Source organism: Babylonia areolata, chromosome 19 (genome assembly GCF_041734735.1).
Source record: "Babylonia areolata isolate BAREFJ2019XMU chromosome 19, ASM4173473v1, whole genome shotgun sequence".
NCBI lineage: Eukaryota > Metazoa > Mollusca > Gastropoda > Neogastropoda > Buccinidae > Babylonia > Babylonia areolata.
Window position 1 is genome coordinate 23,263,264 of NC_134894.1, and position 15,000 is coordinate 23,278,263.

The following is a 15,000-nucleotide window of genomic DNA, read 5'->3' on the forward strand; positions in this document are numbered from 1 at the left end:
CTGGCAACGAACCCAGTGCGCTCTTCATGCCTAAGAGGTCAAAGTCAAAGTGTCAGGGGTAATGAAATTTCATTTAAAAAAAAAGAATTCTTCAACTGATTTTTTTTTTTTTTTGGTTGGTCTTCGTCTGTGGTCTGCAACTACCACATTCACTAGAGTGGGCATGGTGGAGGAAGTTGGTAGAATGGATAAGACGCTCATCTGCCGATTCGGAGTCCGTAAGAGTCTAGGTTCGAATCCCGTCTCGCCCTTTCTCCCGGAGGACAGTACTTTTGTTGGCATGGGTTCTTTTTCAGTGCGTCAAGTGCGTGCTGCACGCCGGGCATCGGTTTTATCATCTCATCAGAATGACTAGACACTCAGTTTGGTTTTCCTGTCAAACTTGGGAAGAAGGGGGGGAGGAGCGGAAACCCAGACCCTCTCGAGCACTGTATTGGTAGATTAGCACCTTACCCACATTGCCACTTTCCTGAAGGATTATGCTAGTATTCGTATCTTGTTGAGTAGTGGCAAACTAAAAGCAATCAATCAGTATTCATCAGAAAAAAAGAATAAGTTATTAATCTGTTCTATCTCTAATTTATTTTTAATAGCATCAGCAAAAATAGCATTATCATGGACGACCTGATTATCTAGCCTTGAGATCGTCTGAATTGTGAACTTTCCATTCAAGTAGCAGAAGTTGTAGTAGTAATTTCCAAATTTCCAACTTGGTAAAAATTATAACCACTCCCCTCCTCACACCCACCCACCGCACCTCCCACTCCCCAGATCCACTCCACAATCCTCCCAACACCCTCTCCTTCACTACGAACCCTATTAACAAAATTCTATTTATGTCCGTGCTCCCCCACAGACACGTACAAAAGGAAAACCAAACAAAACCACAAAAAACACCACCTAACCTGTTACAGCCGTTCATCAGACACGTCACGCCATCCGCGTTGGGCGAGTGTACGTCAGCCCCGGCCTGAAGAAGGGCCTCCACCACGTCCACCTGAAAGACGATCAATGGCCTGTCTGAGTTCTGAACTTATCTGAATCCCCCTCTCTCTCTGTCTCTCTACCTCCACCACGTCCACCTGAAAGACGATCAATGGCATGTCTGAGTTCTGAACTTATCTAAATCCCCCTCTCTCTCTGTCTCTCTCTACCTCCACCACGTCCACATGGAAGACAATCAATGGCATGTCTGAGTTCTGAACTTATCTAAATCCCCCTCTCTCTCTGTCTCGCTACCTCCACCACGTCCACATGGAAGACAATCAATGGCATGTCTGAGTTCTGAACTTATCTAAATCCCCTTCTCTCTCTGTCTCGCTACCTCCACCACGTCCACATGGAAGACAATCAATGGCATGTCTGAGTTCTGAACTTATCTAAATCCCCTTCTCTCTCTGTCTCGCTACCTCCACCACGTCCACATGGAAGACAATCAATGGCATGTCTGAGTTCTGAACTTATCTGAATCCCCCTCTCTCTCTGTCTCTCTACCTCCACCACGTCCACATGGAAGACAATCAATGGCATGTCTGAGTTCTGAACTTATCTGAATTCCTCTCTCTCTCTCTCTCTCTCTCTCTCTCTCTCTCTCCCTCCACCACGTCCACCTGAAAGACTATCAATGGCCTGTCTGAGTTCTGAACTTATCTGAATCTCTCTCTCTCTCTCTCTGTTTCTCTACCTCTGCCTTTATCCTGCGGCTGTTCACTGTGAGATAATACTTAATTTTGCTCTTAAGAAATTTCTTGGAGTATCGCCTAGGACGCCAAACGATTTAGTGTATGGGGAAACGGCAAAATACCCTATATCCGTGATTTCTGAAGTTAAATGCATTAAATATAAGCTGAAATTAACTTAAATGAATACACAAAAGCTGCCATACAAGGCTTATAGAATGCTACTAGAATAAGATAACAGAGGTAAGAGAAACTGGGTATCAAATATTAGGATTATTTTGTATGAATTTGGATTTGGCTACGTTTGGATGAATCAAGGTGACGAAGATATAAATGCTTTTGTTCGTATATTTCGTGAAAGAATAATCGATTGTTGGTGGCAGAATTGGAATGGTCATGTTCAAATCAGTGAAAGATTTGACTTCTACAGATTGTTTAGTCATATACGGCATTTACCAATTTATATATTTATGCGTGCTGACAGACATTTGAAACGCATTATGACAAAATTTAGGTTTGGTTTTTCTGATATATACGTTCACTGTAATCGCTATCGACAGACATATGCTCGAAATCTGAAATGTCAAATATGTCGATCTTCAATAGAAGACGAAATTCATTTTGTTCTTTCTTGTCCGGGATTAAGTGATATTAGAAAGCAGTTTATACCACAGAAGTACAGTAAAGACCCATGTTTATTTAGACTGATTGTGCTGTTGTCACCAACAAACGAAAGTACTATAAAGCAGTTGGCTATTTATCTCTATAAAGCATTTAAAAGACGATGTTCATATGTAACATGATAATCTGAAAACGCTTTTGTTATGTTCATGTACACCACCCTCTGAGGGGCCATGGCCTTATGAATAAACCATCTCAATCTCAATCAATCTCTCTCTACCTCCACCACGTCCACCTGAAAGACAATGGTCTGTCTTGAGTTCTGAATTTCTCTGAATTTCTCTCTCTCTCTCTCTGTGTGTGTGTGTGTGTGTGTGTGTGTGTGTGTGTGTGTGTGTGTGTGTGTGTGTGTCTGTCTGTCTGTCTGTCTCTGTGTCTGTGTCTCCGTCTCTTTCATTGTGTCTCTGGTCTCCTCGTATATATATATACATATATATATGTATGTATGTATGTATATATATATATATATATATATATATATATATATATATCCGTCTTTGTCTGTCTGTCTGTCTCTTTTCTCTCCTCTCTCTATGTCCATGCCCCCCCTCTCTCTCTTCCTCTACCAGCCTCTCTCTCTCTCTCCATAACTATATCTCTCTCTCTCTCAATTCTCTCTCTTTCTCTCATTCTTTCCCCCTCTACCAGCCTCTCTCTCTCTCTCTCTCTCTCTCTCTCTCTCTCTCTCTCTCTCTCTCTCTCTCTCTCTCTTTCTCTCACTCTCTCAAGCAGCATTGGTCCTTGCACACATTGAAAAATACTTGAATCACGTGTCGAATTCATTTCAAACATTTAAATGTTTAAATGTTGTTTAAACAACACAACAAGGAAAAGAAACCCCCTCCACCCCACCCCACCCCCCAAAAAAAGAACGACTCTGCATACCTGCAGCCGGTAACATGCCGAGCGGACAGCCGACGACCCGTTGGCGCTCTTGGCGTGCACGTTGGCCCCGTGGCTGAGCAAGGTTCGAACCGCGTCCAGCCTCCCTTCCACCGCGGCGCACCACAAGGCGGTCACGTTCTTGTGGACAGAGGGGGAGGAGGGGAACGGGGAGTGCCTGTCGTGGTACTCCTCTGGAATGATGATAATAATGATGCTGATGATGATGATGATGATTATAACAACAGCAACAACAACAATAATGATAAAAATAATATGATAATGATGATGATACTAATATTACTTCTACTACTACTATTACCACCGCTGCTACTAAAATGATAATAACTGGAGGAAGAAGAACAAGACGATCAAGATGAAGACCAAGAAGAAAAGATATATGTAGCTCTGAATCTTGTGCCTGGGGCAAAACGAAGTGCTTTGACACCCAGCTTACTTTCATGCGCATGCGTAGCTCTGAAACAAAAGGATGAATGGCGACATTTATAAATATAAAATATACATTTAGATAGAAGGCGAGGGAGAGAGTATGAATGGAAAAGGGAAGTTATTTTGGAGAGAAGTAGACTATAATGCCGGACTTGAAAGAACTGAGTGCAAAACAACAACAACAACAACAACAAACAAACAAACCCCCCCCCCCCCCAAAACAGCAACTATACAAACAAAAAAACCACAAAAAAACACACAAAACACTCCCCAAATATCTGGACATGAGAGTGCTTGCTTTCCAGACCAAACATACCCTCTAACTCTCCGCCGGAAAACCAATGACGCATCCACTCATACATAATACACGACATTCAGAAAATAACTTAAAACAACAACATTATTTTAACAACAGCAACAACATAATACCAACAACAACCCCCCCAAAAAAAATATTGACAAGGGACTCTGCTTGCTTCTCAGACTAGACCACACCATACCATACCCTCCGTCTCTAAACCCACCACCGGAAAACCATTGCACCGCACCCATCCCACCCCATCCACCTCCACCCCTCACCCATCCAAAAAGAAGTTCACGATTTTTTTCAAGTTCCCCGCCAAAATAAAACAATAGTTAAAAAAAAGAAAAGAAAAAAAAGGAGGAGACAAAAGATAAACGCAAATAATAACAAGACACCAAAAACCAGTCTGAACATGGGACTCTTTGCTACTCCGAGCATACCCCCTAACCTAACCCACCTCCCATGTCATCATCCACCCCACAATCATTTAGCAAGAAGTCCTCTATGCCGAGTCCATACAAGACAACAGCAGAAAAAGAAAAGAAAAGAAAGAAAAAATCACACACACACACACACACACACACACACACACACACACACATCAACACCACCACCACCAGTTTATTTCAGTTCAGTTATTGCCTTCGGACAAATCCATGCACGCTACACCACATCTGCTAAGCAGATGACTGACTGACAGCGTAACCCAACGCACTTATTCAGGCCTTGAGGGAAAATAAGAAGAGAATCAGAAAATAAGATTAAAGAATAAATAAATAAAGAGGGATGTAATTGAATTAGTGTATTGTTAAAATAGTAAACAATGAATATATAAATAAAGACATAAATAGATAGTTAGGAGATAGAGAGATAGATCAATCAATCAATCAATCAATACTACCACCACCACCACCAGCGACAACACCACACCTAAAATGTACACGACGGAACCGCTCTCTTCTTTGACCAGACACACACCACTCGATTCCACCGCCGGTAAAAAGAAAACAAACAAACAAAAAACCCCAAAACAAAACAAAACCAAAAAAACCCCAACCCCCCAAAAACCGCAACATCCCCATCCAAAACAAAAACCCAAAACCAAGACACTCCGGGCCAAAAAACCCACCTCTCCGATCTACATCCACCCCGCACTCGTCCAGCAAGAAGTCCACGAGGCGCACGTGCCCTGCCAGGCAGCCCGTCATCAGCATGGTGCAGGACGACGAGGTCCGCCGCCCGTCCACTCCGCTCACCACCCGCCCGCGCTGCTCCTGCGGCATCTGCCTGAGGACGTCCACCGCCTTGTCCAGGGTGCCCTGAGTCCGGCACTGGTCCCACAGCAGGCTGAACCACTGAACCTGACGGTCCAGCTCTCTGCGGCTGCTGAGGATGTCGGAGGAGGTGGAGGAAGATGCTGATGGCGACGACTCTTCGAGGGATTGTGTACACTGGCAGCTGCGGGGCGGAAAATAAAAGGAAAGATGGGACAGTCCGTGCTGGACTGTATGTGTAGATCGAACAGAGCAGTGACCGCTGTTGTCGTTCATGCGATTTTTTAAAGTTCAGTTTCAGTTTTCAAGGAGGTGTTGTAGCTTGCAGTTTCACACACATACATACACACATCTGCTTAAAAATAGAAATTTAAAAAGAAAGAAAAAAAAAGAAAAAAAAAAAAAAGAAAGAAAAAAAAAGAGAAAGCAGATGGCTGTCGTGCTCAATGCCTGACCAGAGCGATTCAAGCAACGTTGATACACTTTTTTTTTTTTTTTGAATTGCAGGTCTGGACTGTCCCGCAAGCCACTTAAAAGAAAATATCACAACAACACCGTTTTCACATTCAAAATATCTAAATTCGTTGAAAAGTATTTCCTGCACGGTGTACATTTTTTCTTACTGTAATTGGTTTAAGTTCCTAAAAGGCAATAAAATAAATTCATGATTTTTCTGCAAGAGCATTTTGCTGAAATATTTGGGAATATTTTCAACTCGCTTTCACAGTTATGTGTGTCAAGAAATTTCTGTTGTTTGGGGTCGTTCTTTTGTTTGTTTGTGGTTTTGTTTTATCATTTCATTGAAGAGTAACACAAAGTAAATCGTATGAAAATGGAGCTTTTTAATGTCTTGTTTCGTTTTCTGCTTACTCTGCATTTCATAATCAAGGACATTTCATTTCATTTCAGGCGGCAGCTGCACTCAGTAGAAAAACAAGAACAATCAATGAAGCACTAACCTATTTTCTTTTTCTTTTTACAGATTATGAACTGCAGCGATATAAACTTTTTTTTCAAAGATGTCATTTGGTACACGTATGTACATTCATACATTCTTTAATAATGCTTCGATCCCTTGAATTCCATTCATGATATTGTCTCTGCCTTTTTGACCAATTTATCAAATTTGCCAGTGTATACCATTCCATAGAGACTATGTCTGCAAAATCTACAACGTATCATAGTACTTAAGTTCAAAAAGTTGCTTAAAACATATCCCAGAGTATCCCTAAAATCATGACAAAAACAGTTGTGATTTCGTTCATCTACTGTAATGACAAGTAACATTATTTCGTTAATGAACCATGTCATAGCAATCACATGTATCAGGTGGAGGTTAACCTGTTCTCATTCCATGGCAATGGCCTCCGTCGGTAAATAGAGTTTTAACGTACCAACTTTGGTTAACTGGAAGGCAATCTGACCTCGGTGAATCAAATCATGGTAGAAGACTGCGAAAGAGTTGGCACGTGTACAAGATGACTAAGACTGAATGAAGACAGTACGATATTTCGTTATTGTGAATCAAACGGTTGTGTCGTTACTGAGTAATACCAAACAGTTTTTAGTCGATATTAGATCGTCTAATAACATTTGGCATACAATAATTTTGGTCGATCTTATATCGTCCAATAACATTAGATATAAAACAGTTTTTGGTCGATCTTATATCGTCTAATAACATTGTAAATAAAGTGAAGAAATGGTTAAGATGGAAGTCTCACCTCGTTTTGTCAGATCCAGGTAAACGCCTCTGGCAGTGGCACCTGGAAGCCGGTTCCTTGCCACCAGCCATGTCCATCACTGACTTGGACCTTCTCTGGCTGACCCTGCCGGCAAACCGGGCCACGCTTCTGAACACTTGAGGCTGAGCGGACTGCACCCTGGCCCAGGATCCTGAGGTCTTCTCGTTCAGATCCTCTTTAGGTTTGACGCTCGTCTGACTTTTACCTCCTGTCGTTCTTGGCAGTTTTTGAAAATATACCGAATCGGTTTGTTTCGACACCAGATACTGTTGGCGTTCAGGTCTTGGTTTACTGCGGACATTAGTTTCAAATGTCGATTTTGACGAATCTCCTTTTGTTGTTGTTGTTGTTGTTGTTGTTGTTGTTGTTGTTACGTTTCCAGGTCGCTGTTGGTTGTTAGGTGAAGGAGAAGGTTCAGGCTTTGCTGGAAGTGTTTTGTTCTGTTGTTGATTGGTATTCTCATTTCTGGGGGCTTGAACGACGGTTTTACTTCTTTCGGAGACAGCACTGGGTCTTGAGAGCACGCTGGAATTTTCTACTTTCTGTTTATTGCTGATCTTGGAATCTAATGGGTCTGGTGATATTTTGTTGAGATTCTCTTTATTTTCTAACCCATTTACATGACTGGAGAGTGTCCTGGTGCTTCGAGTTTCTCCAGTTTCTGACTGTTTGATGGTTGGTATATTTTCTGTGGGAGCATTGATATCATCCATTGTTTTAGATACACTTGATCTGGAAGATGAATGCTCCGCAACGCAGTCTTCAGGCTGATGATGTGTGGCATTTTCAGAACAGTCTAGGCTGCGATTCGTATCATAACACGTCAGATTCTTCTGGACTTCAGTTTGATCTTCCTGTTCTGATTTTCTTTCATCACTCTTTTGCTCAGATGTTTGAACACACTTGGCATTTTTTTCTTGCACACTGCCATATGTCTTCTGTTCTGCGACATTATTCTTCGCCTCTGATATTTCTGACAATGGTATGTTTTGATCACCGGGTTGTTTAGGTTTGTTTCCAGTATCAAGAGGTTTATGTGAACAGCGTCCTGTATTGCTTATATTTTGTAAACCATGTTGTCTTCCCAAGTTATTTGATGACAGAACACGAGGGTCCACCAGGGTGCCTGAAGTATTACCAACATCAGATTCTCCCTCGGTTTTGCTTTCAGAGTCACCTGACGTTTCACGGATGTTTATGCCTTTCGCACAATGGTTGTCGATATCTCCTGCACAAGCTTCGCTGCTTGTCTTACTTCCCCGACAACCTTCACTTTTTGAAGAGAAACCTGCGCGTGTGTGACTTGGTGAAGTGTCCTTGGGTGTCAGCACACCTGGAGTTGGGTCTGTACTTGTCAGAGAGCTTTTCTGCAGCACCAAGTCTGCTCCAACTTGTTCGGAATCTATGTTTTCTGAAGTGACATCTGTGACAATAGTGTTTTTGGCGATACTTTTTGTTGTTGCAACATTTACTGGATTGAAAGAATAATTGGGCTCCTTTGAAGTTTGGTCTACGTCTCCACAACACTCTGGGTTGGTTTGTGATTCCAGAGAAGTTATACCACTTTTGTCTTTGCGCAAAGTATGTGCAGGGGCACTCCCTGATTTAGAACCGGTTGTTAACCAATGTCCGGGATCAGCAAGAGAGGAATCAATGCGTTTGTTGTTCACATGTTCAACTTCAGCGTCTTTGTTGACAAGTTCACGTTTTTGAAAAAGTTTGCATTTTGTCACATTTTCTGGATTGGTTGTGCTATTCTTCGGTTTTACTGGAACACTCTCATTGTCTGTAGCACACTTTTGATGCTGCGGTTCCTTCTCAGTTCTGTCTGTTGTGCTTTGGGACACTTTTGGTGAAGAGTTGACAGAATCACATTTAGTGACCTCTGATTTTATTCCATCTGTTTTCGTTTCTGCTCCAGTGCTGTTCGTAATATTGGTTTGGCTTGACATTCGCTTCTCATTGAACGCTTTAACGGCCATGCATTTGCTAGTTAGTGAAAACATGGGAAGTTTATCCAAATGTTCAGAAGAACATAACTGGTTTTCAATGCTGATACACTTCGTCGAATGATTGTGTCTGGGTGACTGGTTTCTGGTAATATTTGTCACATCAGCAAACATTGATGTGCAGTCCTTAACAACAGGTGACTTATCTGAAGAGGGTTGACTCTCCATGAACATGACTGAGTCATTCATTTTACGATTGGACGAGCGATTTTCTACAGCTTTGGAGTCTCCCTCTTCATCTGTGGATAACTGCAGCAGCTGGTTCTTCTTATCAATTGAATCCAACAAGCTTTCAGCACGCAGAAAATGGGTTGGAACATCACTGTCACAGTACTTCAGATCCTTCAATTCCCCTGGCTTCAGGGTGGTCTTTGCAGCATCACCTTTCTTGACGACATGGTATCCCTTGCCTGGATTTTGTGCAACTACAGGAGGTTGTCTCAGACGTGCAGGGTTCACCCAGTGTCTGCCAGCAGCAGTGTAATCATTAGAGTGTTTCAAGGTAAGCTTTGATTTTGAAGCACTTTGAGGGTCCCTGTCTTCCCCAATCCTAGCTCTATGGGATGGATCATCAACAGCTTCTGTTACATTGTGGAACACGTTTTGTAACGGTGAATTTTGTTGTGGCGTGATGCACAGTTCTGCATTTCTTTGAATGCTAATTTTAGTTGGCTGTTGAATGGATGCGGACTTTGATGAGCTTGGGTGCATCATGGGTGCTCCATCAGTAGGCTTTGTGCTGACTGTGACAGACGAAAGCCTATTGCATGTGGCAGTGCCACAAACATCCCCCAAACCACTTACTCCGGACACAGCTGAACTTGAATCTTTCTTCCTTGCCATTCCCTGTCCTTGGCATGTCAACCGCTGAAGTGTTAAAACTTTAAACCCTGCATAACTCAGTGTAGACGGTTTTTGGTACCGGTTTACACTTTGACTGTTCATGAATTGAGAAGACCTTTCGATGGAGCAGTCTGCCGCTGAAGCTTTTGGCCTCTCTTGCTTAAAGATGTCATGAGACTGAGTTGTAATTTTCCTTGAGCTGTGTATGTTCTGAGCCACTAGTTCCATGGAGTTTAGGTTCTTATGGTCAGTCCCTCTTGATGGTTGAGGGACGCCTTTGCTCTGGCGAATGACAAGACCATCATTTAAGTGGGGATATATTGGTTGATTTTGAGCCTTACTTGATGGTGAACACTCTTCCTTGAGCAGTGATCCTGCTGGCAAGCTCTGATTATATGCTGAATCAGCTTCATCATATCTGGTCTTGGGCTTTCCTATACGAGTGTTCCCTTTCGTCGCTAAAGGGTTGACAGATGTGATGGTCAGCACCTCAGAAATCGGACGATGTTGTTGTTGGTCAGACTGACTTTGTCCCCAGTGTCTTTTCCACAGATTGTGTGCTTTTTGACGAGCTGCCATTGCTTTAGATGTACTTGCAGTGTGACGCTGGAACCGAATACCTCAAAAACAATTACATAAACACATCGTTTTATCAAGTATACGATGTCTGCTCATTTGGAGCCATATCTCTTTAGAATGGAACCCATCATGGTCCAACATCTTGTTTCTTGGAATCTCAATCACATGTCAGCATCACGAACAGAAATTTCTACAACAAAACGTTGCATGTCCACCGGAGTTGGGATTCGTCAAAGTATTCACTTGACTTTCCACACTACATAATGACGAAAAGTCACCCCATTGTAACATTCCAATTTTTCACATATATTCTGATAAGTTTTCTTTTGCTGTGCTAGTAAACAGTAACACAGAAGTAAACCAATCAATCACGTTGTTGAAAGTGTACTCTACCACGAGAACCGTCCCACGATTAATAAAATAAACGAAAGGCGACATTGCTTCCTCCACTGCACCAGCAGCCTATTATGCTGTGGAGCAATGTCTTTTTCTTTTCCCAAACCAAAGAACCATACTCTGAATTTCAGCAAGCTGTACCATGGAAGTTAGTCTAAAACAGTCGTTCTAAAAAAAAACAACCCCAAAAAACAAAGTATCAGACAGACAGGTGGCTGGAGCTAAAAGACTTCTCCATACACCATCACCCTGCAACCTGCTACGTCTGAGACGGCTCAGCATCTAACAGTCCCTGGCTGTACTTCCCCGAAAGAGATCATGTTGCCAAGGGCTGCCGACTGCCAAACAAACCCACCCTCGCGCAATTATCGGGTTTCTCGGAGGACTACCAAGTCCCTCTCCTGCGATGCTTGATTGGTTGCTATCAATATAACATGATCTCGCGGGAGGTAACTTGCCTCCAAGGTAGATGTGGGGAAGGGAGTGATGATGAAAGATGCATTGTGTTTTTTCGCTTGAGAGACAAGTGGTAGGGGAGACCGGTTGGTCGACTGGTGTATGAAGTAGTGTTTCCTTTTCTTTTTTTTCTGCGAATCGCTGAATCGAGAATAGGGAATATGCCTTGAACAATTTTTGTTTTTGTTTTGTTCCTTTACGTTGTTTTGTTGTTGTTGTGGTGGTTGTTGATGTTGTTGTCGTCGTCGTCGCGTTGTTGCTATCTTTGTGTGATCGCTGCATCTCGTTTTTTGTTGTTGTTGTTTAGTTTCGTTGCTGTTTTTTTTGTGTCGTCATGTTTGCTGTCTGTGATGTTTGTTTTCCTGTTTGTTTTTGTTTTGTTTTCCTTCTACTTTCGTTATTGTTGCTGTCGATGTTTCATTCTATTCTATTTTACTTCCACTTCTTTTACTGCTACAAAATCGCCAACCTGTCACATGCTTGGAAAAAATTATGAACAATAAATGACATGGTTAACTGTCTCTGTCGCTCTGTATTTCTCTGCCTGTCCATCTGTCTCTGTCTCTCTCCCTCTGTCTCTGTCTCCCTCCTACCTATCTTGTTTACTCTCGTTGCCTCTGTGCCACTATTTGTGTATGTCTGTGTGCGTGCGTGCATGAAGGTGTGTGTGTGTGGGGGGGGGGGGGGGGGGGGGAGGAACGTTTGTTGGTTGAGGGTTGGGCCTGGGTGTCTGTGAGACTTCTGACTGTTGTATGCGCGTTGTGTATCTCTCTCTCTCTGTCTGTCTGTCTGTCTCTCTCTGTATGCGCGCGCGCGTGATGGTTTGTGTGCTTATTTGCACGCTTGTGTAAATGTTGCTCCTGTGTCGGTGTCCGCGGTTTTGGCGAGAGTGGCCAATCTTTGTTCTTGTTTTACTTCAATCATTTGCCTTCTGTTTATTTTTCAAATGTATGATACTGTCATGTATTTACTTCTTTGTTTTTTTTGTTGTTTTTTTAATACTTTTGTCATGTTTTGCTGATGTTTTTCATAACTTTAGGGTGGACTTTCAAAGACCTGACCAGCCTGTTGGGTTCATTCGAAGATCGGGCATCTGCTCCTGGTATTTTTTTCAAAGCAGGTTGGATGTGTATATAGATCAGCCCGCTCGCTTTGATACCTCCTGGAAAATGAAACTTTATCTCCCTCTCACTGTCCCTTCACCCCCACCCCTTATCTCTCATATTCTCCATCCCTATCTGTCTGTTAGTCTCTCCACCCCCTCTCTCTCTCCATTTATCCATCGACTGTTCGTTGTATTTCTGCCCTCAGTGGGCTGATGCGTTTGCCAGCTTCTGGTGCGTGCAGATATGGCGGGTTGGAATTTGATTTCGGTATTCTGAAAATGTTAGTCCAGTCCTGCGTTCTGACTCTTTTTATTTATAATTGTCTCTTATATACCGACCCTAGGAAGAAATATCTAGAATCTGTATAATATTCCTTTTCACAGGCTGACTGATGGTAGGAACGAAAATATCAGTTGTGTTGCTTCGAAATTTATTTTCTTTTCTATGAAAAGAATACAGCTTTTCCTTGAAGGCGAAAAACCTTAATTTGTTGTTGTTGCTTTCTTTCATTTATTTTTATTTGTTTTATTCTCCAAAGGTTAATAAGGTTATTTCTGAGGTAACATGAAAATGATAAGAGTATAAGGGACTTAACACTGACTACAGATTAAAGTGATACTGTCTGCTAGATATCTGCTCGTGTTTACCTTATACAGAATTGATTCACATTATGTGAGTGAAACTGATGTCATTTGGTGAGTTCTGTTTGCTGTTTATTTGTAGAATATCTTTCGATAATTGCTTATTAACCCTCCCCCAAACTCCCAATATATGTTTATGACTATTGTACCCATGGCCGAAGTGCATTAAACATTCGTTAATTCATCCATTCTCTCTCTCTCTCTCTCTCTCTCTCTCTCTCTCTCTCTCTGTGTGTGTGTGTGTGTGTGTGTGTGTGTGTGTGTGTCTATCTCTGTCTCTCTCTGTGTCTCTGTCTCTCTCCCTACTGTGGATTTTATGGAATTGTTCATTTTGCTGCTGGCTGATGATGTAGTTTTGCTCTCGGAGACAGTTGTAGGTCTGCAAACGCAACTAAATAATTTGAAAAATTCAGCAAATGAATTGCAGTTAAAAATTAACATGGATAAAAGTAGTATAATTGTTTTTAGGAAGGGGGGTTATTTAGCATCGAGGGAAAGATGGGTGTATGATGGTATTGCTATGCCTGTTGCTAATGCTTATAAGTATCTTGGGATTATATTTTCTACTCGTTTGAGTTTTGTAGCTGCCTGCAGAGATTTGTCTAGTAAAGCAAAGTATAAGTTATTAAATATTATGAAAAAACTTTTCATGTTAAATAATAATTCTCTAGAGCTTTTTACTAGAGTGTTTGATGCCCAGATTCAGCCCATGGTACAGTATGGGTCAGAGTTATGGGGTTTGGATAAAAATGCTGTTGTGCATTGTGAATCTTTACATTTATTTGGACTTAAAAGGTTTTTGGGTATTGATATGAAAACACCAAATGATTTAGTATATGGAGAAACAAATAGACATCCAGTTTATATAAACTCTGCAATCAGTTGTATTCGCTATTGGCTAAAGCTACTGAGAATGAGTGCAGATCGACTGCCAAGAAAATCGTACAACATGTTATATGACTTAGACTTAAGAGGCAAAAGAAACTGGGTTTCAAATGTACGAATATGTATTTGTGAACTCGGGTTTGGGTATGCTTGGTATTTCCAAAATGTAGGTTTAGATAATGTATTTTTGCAAACTCTTCGCCAGCGTATGATAGATTGTAGATGGCAGAGTTGGGAAAACCATATTCAGTCTAGTGAAAGATTTAGTATATACAGGGGTTATGTCTCTACTCATTTAGTGAAGAATTATCGCTTGTTTAATATGGATAGACATCTCAGATTCATTTTGGCAAGATTTAGACTTGGTATATCGGAAATAAACACTCACAGGTACCGATATAAAAATGTACACAATTCTGATCTCTTTTGTCCATTGTGTAAAGAGTCGATAGAAGATGAAGTACACTTTGTTTTGAAATGCCCCGTTTTGTGTGTTCTTCGTGAAAAATTTATCCCAAAGAAATATTATATATATCCATGTTCATTTCGATTTAATCTGCTGATGGCATCTACAGATGACGGACTTATACGTAATTTGGCTCTATATTTATATAAAGCTTTTCACTTAAGAGATATAATTATGTCGTGATTGATTGCTGTAGTTCTGATGACATACACTAATGTTGTTATCGCCCCTCGTTCATATGGGGCTTTGGCCTTAATGAATAAACCATCTGAATCTGAATCTGAATCTGAATCTGTCTCTCTCCCCCTCTCTCTCTCTCTTGTTGATCACAAAATATTTCTTAAAAATTGTCATTGTATCTCAGAGACCCCACCATGCTGTCCTTTATTAACCATTCCTTACAGACACAACACAGCATGTGTTGTCTAGTGGTAACGCTTCTTTCACTGAAGCAAATCAAAGTGGAGTTCCTCAAGGATCCGTTCTTGGACCGCTTCTATTCTGCATGTTTATCAATGACCTTCCTTTGGCTACATCAGACCCAAGAGTCTTGTGTGATCTTTTTGCAGATGACACTTCCCTTCATTCCAATGTTCTCAGCGTT

General features: G+C 41.6%; 1 protein-coding gene across 1 annotated transcript in view; it reads right to left on the reverse strand.

Annotated features, from left to right (window-relative positions):
• Nucleotides 1-14,764: 14,764 nt before the first annotated feature.
• Nucleotides 14,765-15,000, reverse strand: part of LOC143294180 (uncharacterized) — a 10,619-nt gene continuing 10,383 nt past the window's right edge. Inside the window, exon 7 of the mRNA XM_076605610.1 lies at nt 14,765-15,000. This exon is cut by the window's right edge and continues 1,450 nt beyond it. The gene's annotated coding sequence lies outside the window, so the exon portion shown is untranslated.